The sequence below is a fragment of the Plectropomus leopardus genome, chromosome 13 (assembly GCF_008729295.1).
Source record: "Plectropomus leopardus isolate mb chromosome 13, YSFRI_Pleo_2.0, whole genome shotgun sequence".
In the NCBI taxonomy this organism is placed as follows: Eukaryota; Metazoa; Chordata; class Actinopteri; order Perciformes; family Serranidae; genus Plectropomus; species Plectropomus leopardus.
In genome coordinates this window covers 32435010-32443286 of record NC_056475.1, presented here as the reverse complement: position 1 = coordinate 32443286, position 8277 = coordinate 32435010, and positions in this window count along the sequence as shown.

The following is an 8277-nucleotide window of genomic DNA, read 5'->3' as shown; positions in this document are numbered from 1 at the left end:
TTCTTCTTTTGCGAGTTTGTTGGCGGATTGCAAACCAACTTTAAAGGTGTATACTGCCACCTACTGTGTCGGAGTAACCCATGTGAAGTCATAGCATTGACTTTTCTGAACAGATCAAAATAAAATGAAGAAAGAATTTTTAAAAATCCTATTTCATAATCCTGCGTGTTTTATATAACCGACCAGCCCCCTTCTCGCTTTCCTGAAGCCCTGCCCTTTTGCTCAGTAAACTAATTTTAGCTCCATTCATGTCCCTTTTCATGTGCTTACTATATTTCCCAGTCTCCTCTCTGAAACACATTTACTGCTTTGCATAATGCGCTCTACACAGACTGCATGAAGATTACTGACAGATATTTGATTATATGTATATCTAATAAAGACCTGCCTGCCCTAGCCTTTACATCCTCTCTGCAGTTATGATATTATCCAGTTGTTCTGCTAGGTGTTAATAATGGCTGCTCTAATAATGGTCTCACCCTTTCCCAACAACTAATATAACTTTTTTTGTCATTTAGCCACTAAGAGTCTTCTTTGCCAATTTGTACATTATGTTTCACACCTATATGAACAGGGACCCAACACCACTGCACCTCTATACACACCCTTTGTAATCCTGAAAGCATACTGTGCATTTTTATCATGAGATATTCTCTGACCACTCACCTTGATGAAAATCCTCTGAGAGCTGCTGCTTAGTTTGAGCAAATGACTGTTTCAAATGGCTGTACTTGCTCTAACCACTGAAGGCCAAAAATAACTGCAATGATTTCTGCTGTAAAAAAGCTGATCGCCAACAATCAGCTTCTGTTCTCAAGCATCACAAAGGGACCGTCTCTAAGCTTCTGTCCTCCTGCTCTCCTTCTGCTCTCCTCCTGCTCTCCCTGCCCAGCAAGACTTACCATGACAGCAGCGTCAAATAACAATTCGAGCCATAAGCAGCAATGTGATTCATGCCAGCACTGCTGCCTCTGGAGTCCCATAGGCCAAGAAGGCCCAATAGGACTCCTTCTCCTACTCAGCTTGATGGCACCCCTCACTGCCAGAGTCCACCAACAGGTTCGGGTGTTGCTGCCCCGACAGGCACCGACCACCTTATGGCCACAGCACCGATTGGCTGCCTCAACAATGGAGGCACGGAACCAGGGTCGGCTCTACCCAATTTGGTGCCCTATGCACCCTAACCCTAACCTGCACCTCTGCACCCAATAACGACACATCACGTGCTCACACATAATTTAGGAACATGTCACTGTTTATTTATTTGTAATGTTAATATATATATTTTTTTCTAGAAAGAAAACACTAAGTGAGGGCGCCAGTGGGCATAGAAAATTATTATTTTATTATTATTTTCCCTCGAGGCCAAGGGGGACTGGCGGCGTGGCAGTTCCCCTCCAGCAGATGGCGCCCTAGGCGACCGCCTATATCACCTGTGCCAAGAGCTGGCCCTGCACGGAACATGGCCCACTCAGACTCAATGTCCCCCGCCTCCCCCGGGACATGGTCGAAGTTCTCCCCAAGGTGGGAGTTCAAGCTCCTTCTGATGGGATTCATGCCGGCACTGACCTTTATAACTAGAAAGATGGGTAAAAACAAGACCTTTGACAGCTTATGATGCCTGCATTAAAGATGACCAACAGGTTTTATGATGATCGGGCAGATGCTGATTCATTTACATCCAAATATCTACTTGGCCAGCTCATTTTGGCAACACTGTTGCTTTCCTGTTTGCTGATATTTGGACAAACTGTCATTGATTTATGGCCAAAAGTTTGCAAAAGGCCAGTGCATCTTTTTTTAAACTGGTGGTAGCTCCTATTTGACCTGTTTCAAAATTTTACAACAATGATTCAACATTATTATTTGACATATCCTGCAAGTTTTGAGATGATTTGACAGGCAATTTTTAGATTTATAGTCTCTGCTTTATGCCTCGCCCATTTTTTTGCATTTGTGATGCCCTCTGGTAGTCACTTTGAATGAAACTTTTAGAGTTGTTGCCAGTTGCCAGTTATGTATGTAGACATTCCCTGCAAGTTTTGTGATGATTGGCTTAATGGTTATTCTATTTATGTGCTGAACCACATACCCTCTAAGAGTTGTTGGTTAATATCTTAAAGACGCAATAAGATATCAACAAGCTTTTGATGATCCACAAAAAATTTAGTACATGGACCTTCAATTTAGGGTTAAATGTCAAAAATGTGTTTTGAAAAAAATTACAAATGTAAGAAAGTCTAGTCAGGAGGACTTGATGGTTCTTGAAGCTTTTCTTTTAGAGTATATTGAGCAGGAGTTGTGTGTTGAATTTCAAGTCTGTGGTATGGGCGGAGCAGAATTTTTGGGCCAAAATGATTGTGCCCTTATCTGGCTGATTGTCATTTTGACTGAACAGCATTTGCACCCTTTTGCCAGTCACAAGAAAAAATTTCATGTGTCTACATAGGCCAATTAAATTAAATTCAAATTAAAATCAAATTAAATTAATTCATTAAAAATAATAATAATGATAATAAAAAAAAACTGGAAAATGCCCTTCCTGCAGAAAATGTGTGTGAATGCTGACAGCTAAAGTAAATTGCAAAGCATTGCTGAAAATACATACATTTTAAAGTGCAAATGCATTGCACTGCACCTGGAAGTTAAAATGTAAAGCTTTGAGATTTGGACGCTGAATTATATTACCAGGAGCCGCTAAAAGCTGAAATACATTGACAAACAATTTGTAAGCTAAACTGAAATATTGTCAAATGTGGAGGTTGAAATTTCTTAAAATGCTTTGTGCATTAAAGGCCATAAAATATTGACAAAAGTTGAATACAGGTATGAATATGAATAACCTTAAAGAGCATGACATTTTTGGTTAAATAATTTTGAAGTTTAGAGGTTTGAATATTTTCTCAGTTCACTGCAAATGTTGAAAATAATTGTTAAATATCCATGCATCCATCCATTTTCTTCCACTCACCCGGGATCGGGTCGCAGGGGCAGCAGCCTAAGCAGAGAAACCCAGACTTCCCTCTCCCAGGCCACTTCGTCCAGCTCTTCCTGGGGGATCCCGAGATGTTCCCAGGCCAGCTGAGAGACATAGTCTCTCCAGCGTGTCCTGGGTCTTCCGTGGGGTCTCCTACCGGTGGGATGTGCCCTGAAACCTCACCAGGGAGGCGTCCTGGAGGCATCCTAATTAGATGCCCGAGCCACCTCATCTGGCTCTTCTCAACGCAGAGGAGCAGCGGCTCTACTCCGTGCTCCTCCCGGTTGACCAAACTTCTCACCCTATCTCTGCGGGAGAGCCCAGCCACCCTAGGGAGGTGGCTGGGCTCGTGACCAAAGGTGAGGATTGGAACAATACCCCATATTCCCGAAGTACCCCCCACAGGACTCCCCAAGGGACATGGTCGGTGTGGACTGGTTGGGCAAACTCCCATGCACCCTCAAGGATCCTGCCAAGGGTCCAGAGCTGGTCCACAGTTCCACGACTAGGATGAAAACCGCATTGCTCCTCCTGAATCCGAGGTTCGACTGTCCGCCGGACCCTCCACTCTAGTACCCATGAATAGAACTTACCAGGGAGGCTAAAGAGTGTGATCCCCCTATAGTTGGAACACACCCTCCGGTCCCCCTTCTTAAAAAGAGAGACCACATCCCGGTCTGCCAGTCCAGAGGCACTGCCCCCAATGTCCAATGTTGCAGAGTCGTGTCAACCATGACAGCACCACAACATCCAAGGCCCTAAGGAACTCCGGGCGGATCTTATCCAACCCCGGGGCCCTGCCACCAAGGAGCTTTTTGACCACCTCGGCAATCTCAGCCCCAGAGATGGAGGAGCCCACCCACGAGTCCCCAGGCCCTGCTTCCTCACCGGAAGGCGCGTTGGCAGAATTGAGGAGGTCTTCGAAGTATTCCTTCCACCGATCCACAACGTGCTGAGTTGAAGTCAGCAGCGCACCGTCTCCACCATACACAGTGTTGACAGAGCACCGCTTCCCCCTCCTGAGACGCTGGATTGTGGTCCAGAACTTCTTCGAAGCAGTCTGTCTCTGCCAAACGTTGCCAGCAGACCCTCACAATGAGTTTGGGTCTGCCGGGTATTACCGGTGTCCTCCCCCACCATGAGACAGCTCCACCCCTCTCTTCATCCGAGTGTCCAAGACATGTGGCCGCAAGTCCGACGACACGACTACAAAGTTGATCATCGAACTGCGGCCTAGGGTGTCCTGATGCCAAGTGCACATATGGACACCCTTATGCTCGAACATAGTGTTTGTTATGGACACAAAGGCCAAAAAAAAAACCCCCCTTGGTTCCAGAAGGGGGGGGGGCATTCCTCCCGATCACGCCCCTCCAGGTCTCACTGTCGTTTCCAACATGAGTGTTAACACTCGGTCTACCAGAATTCTGCAACTACTAGAATGACCATAGCAGTCATTTTGACTGCTCGGACATTATTTGATTATAATTTGGATTATCATTAAAAACATCTAAGAATAAATTGGTGGAATAGGTAAAAAACACATCAAGACACTAAATGAAAACTATAATGAATCAGTGTTTTATTTATTTAATTGACACAACATAACTTCTCTGCAATTACACAGGCAAACTCGAACCATTTTCTCTGTGAAATAAAAACAAATGTATCCTGCTTTCAAAATAGGTTGGTGTTATCATTAGACCTTAACAATGAAAAATGTTAACTATTATGAAGATTCTAAAATGCTGTGATGGCTGCCAGCCAGCTGAAGACACTCTGCTGTTATGATGCCAAGTTTTGCTTATGGCTCACAATCACTCACAGTCAGCACAGGTAACCTGTACCTTCCATGTGCAGCTCCCGCACACTACCTTGTGACATTTGACACAAGTATCCTTTGCTTTGTTTTTCTTACACTTTCTTTGCACTTGGCACTGCCTTCTCCTCTCCATCTTCTGCTGCTCCAACCGGGGCTCTCGCACCATCATTTGTCTGGCTTTCGCTGTCATGTGTCCGGAGCGAAGTTCATTTGCGAGTCGCAGTATGAAGTTCCTCCGTGACATCATCTCATCGGTGCATTTCTTGAACAGGATCGAAGCATTTATGGCAGCCAGGTCAAGAATATTATAAAAGACCGCCAATGGCCATCTTCGTGTAGGTGCTTTCACTGAGTATTTCCTCGCCATTTGATCAAGCACATCTACTCCAACCTTGGTTCTGTTGTAGTATGTAACAGTCTCTGGTTTAGCCTTGTGGCCACCTGTGATGTTGACAGCTGTGTGGACAGTGCTTAGAATGGAGACATTTTTCCTTGGTTTGCACTGATAGACTGTTAGGGTTGCACTGTCACATTTCAGTACCTCTGTAGTGTGCAGGGCCCTTTGCTCCTTTACAGATGGAGGAAGCTCTCGTCTGCTCTTATTTACCGTACCAACCAGGCTGGTTTTCTGGGCCTTTAGTGCCTTGGCAAGTTCAAGGGAAGTAAAGAAGTTATCAGTGGTGATGTTTCTCCCCTTCCCCAGGAAAGGCTCAGCCAATTTCAACACCACACTGTCTCCCAGTCGCTGTCCTGGCCTCCGTGTCTCATCTTTGCCCAGATATGGCGCAGCATTCAGCATATATTTGGTATCAACATCAGCAGCAAGCCAGAACTTGATACCAAATTTGTCAGGTTTGCTAGCTATATACTGGATGAAGCTGCACCTTGCTTTTGTTGGGAAGAGCTGCTCATCAACAGTTATATCAGCACTTTGTAGCAAGTGATGCAGTTCTGGACAAATCTCTCCCAAACTTCAGATACCAGGGCAAACTTGTTCTCCTGCAGACGTGTGCGTCTGGTCTCCTTTTTGTCAAAACGCAGGAATCGTAAGATTTCCTGAAATCTGTTTCGGGACATGGTCTCCTTGAAAAATGCACAGCCCCAGTCAGCTGACCAAAAGCTCCCCAAGTCCAGGCCTTTTCCACCTTGTGCACCACGAACGTAGATTAGAGCAACGAAGGCCTTTAGCTCATCAACAGTCATATCCCATGAACTTTCCCCTCTGACTCTATGTGCCTCAGCAACGGTGCAGGCCCTGATGTGTTTCAGCATGGAATCATCAACCAAACACAGAAAAGAGGTGAGGGCATCTTCAATGTTGCGTTTGGCATGTGCTGTGGGGCCTGCAGCTTCTGAAAGGACATTGTAACTCTGACGCCTTCCGCTGTTTTCACCTGACTGTATTACAGTCCACACTGTGCCATCTTTCGCTGTTTCATGCCTCTGTGCTGAGGGTTGTGGGACAGCTTCTTCATCCAATGGCGGGCTGAGTGCTCTTGTGGTTAACACAGTAGGTGCCGCTGAAGTTTCAGGATGTTCCACTGTCACCAAAACATTATAGCCGAATTAGTTTTATTTCATGGAATATTCATCTTATCAGGCCTTTTCCAATTTATGGCACACTTGATAGACCAAAAAGCTGTCTATCAGAAAATCATGCTGTTGTGTAAATTATTTGGAGGCCCCCTGCAATACCTAAATAAAGGCTAAGGCTAAGGCTAAAGGCTCACAAGATCACATAAAACTAGCACAGGCTTACATTACAGAAATATGCATTATAGCAAACAATAACCTAATAATAATGATGATAATAAGGAGTCCTCCTGTAGGCCTCATACCTTGAAAATTAGCAGATGGGACGTCAGCAAGTGTGGAATTCGATGTTTCCAGTCGTCTTTTTTTGCTAGTGGGCATCTCTGAAATGATTTCTGAATCACTCTCAGAGCTAGATGAAGCTTCTTCCAAACACCAAGAGACATCACTCTCTGAACCTGCTCCTCTGTCGGATTCTTCCTCATCAAGACTCTGAAACAAGGCTAAAGCCTCCATAACAGACATTTTCTTTCTACTTGTCATTTTTGTCTCTCTTGGGTTTAGAGTGAAGCTATAACTAGGTTTTAGCTTCACAGAGCATAAAAAACAAACAGACAATAGAGCAGGAGAAAGAGCGGGAAAATGTAGCAAATAGTGAAATATGACACCCCCTGTAAAAAACATGCAGTCAATTTGACTGCTATGGTCATTCGAGGTAGTAATACTCAGATCTCTTTTGTGTTTTGAAATTTTAATGATAAAACAATGTTAGAATAAAATATACACACATTTAGGAAAAGTCAGGGTCCTATTGGTACATAGGTTTTTTTTAAACCAAGTTATGACGTCGCAAATTTTGAAAGCAGTCAAAATGACTGCCTTGGTAGTTCTAGTGTTAAAGTCACCCAGCAGAACGAGGGAGTCCCCAGAAGGAGCACTCTCCAGCACCACCTCTAAGGACTCCAAAAAAGGTGGATACTCTGCACTGCCATTTCGACCATAGGCACAACAGTCAGGATCCATTCCCCCACCTGAAGGCAGAGGGAGGCTACCCTCTCGTTCACTGGGGTAAACTCCAACATACAGGCACTGAGCCGGGGGGTTATAAGTATTGCTACCCCTGCTCGGCGCCTCTCACCAGTGGCAACTCCAGAGTGGAAGAGAGTCCAACCCCTCTCGAGAAGACTGGTTCCGGAGCACATGCTATGTGTCGAGGTGAGGCTGACTATATCTAGTCGGAACATCTCAACCTCGCACACCAGCTCAGGCTCCTTCCCCACCAGAGAGGTGACATTCCATGTCCTTAGAGCTAGCTTCTGCAGCCGAGGATTGGACCAACAAGGTCCTCGCCTTCGGCTGCTGCCCAACTCACACAGAACCGGACCCCTTTGGCCCCTCCTACGGGTGGTGAGCCCAAGGGAAGGAGGTCCCACGTCGCCTCTTCGGGCTGTGCCCGGCCCCATGGGGCCAGGCCACCAGGAGCTCCCCATCGAGCCCCACACCCAACTTCTCACCATTTGTCGCATTCATCAAAAGGGGTTCCGGTGAGCTACACTTTGTCTGGTCCCTCCCCTAGGATCTGTTTGCCATGGGTGACCCTACCAGGGGCATAAAGCCCCCGACAACTGAGCTCCTAGGATCACTGGGACACGCAAACTCCTCCACCATGATAAGGTGGTAGCTCAGGGAGGGGTAGTGGTGGTGGTGGTGGCAGTGGTGGCAGGAGCTATGGTCGCTACGGAGGTGGATCCAACAGCGGTGGAGGATATGATGGCAGTATGGGACGAAGAGCGCAAGCGAAGTGACAGGGCAGCTGCAGATTTACCTCCTAAATCTGCTCAGCCAAACAGTTGTGGCAGTACAGCTGCTGCAAGAAGAGATTTACAGTAGAATAGTTAAATAGGCAGTCGGCGCATGCTCTGCTGTGACGTCTGTCTGTCTTTCATAC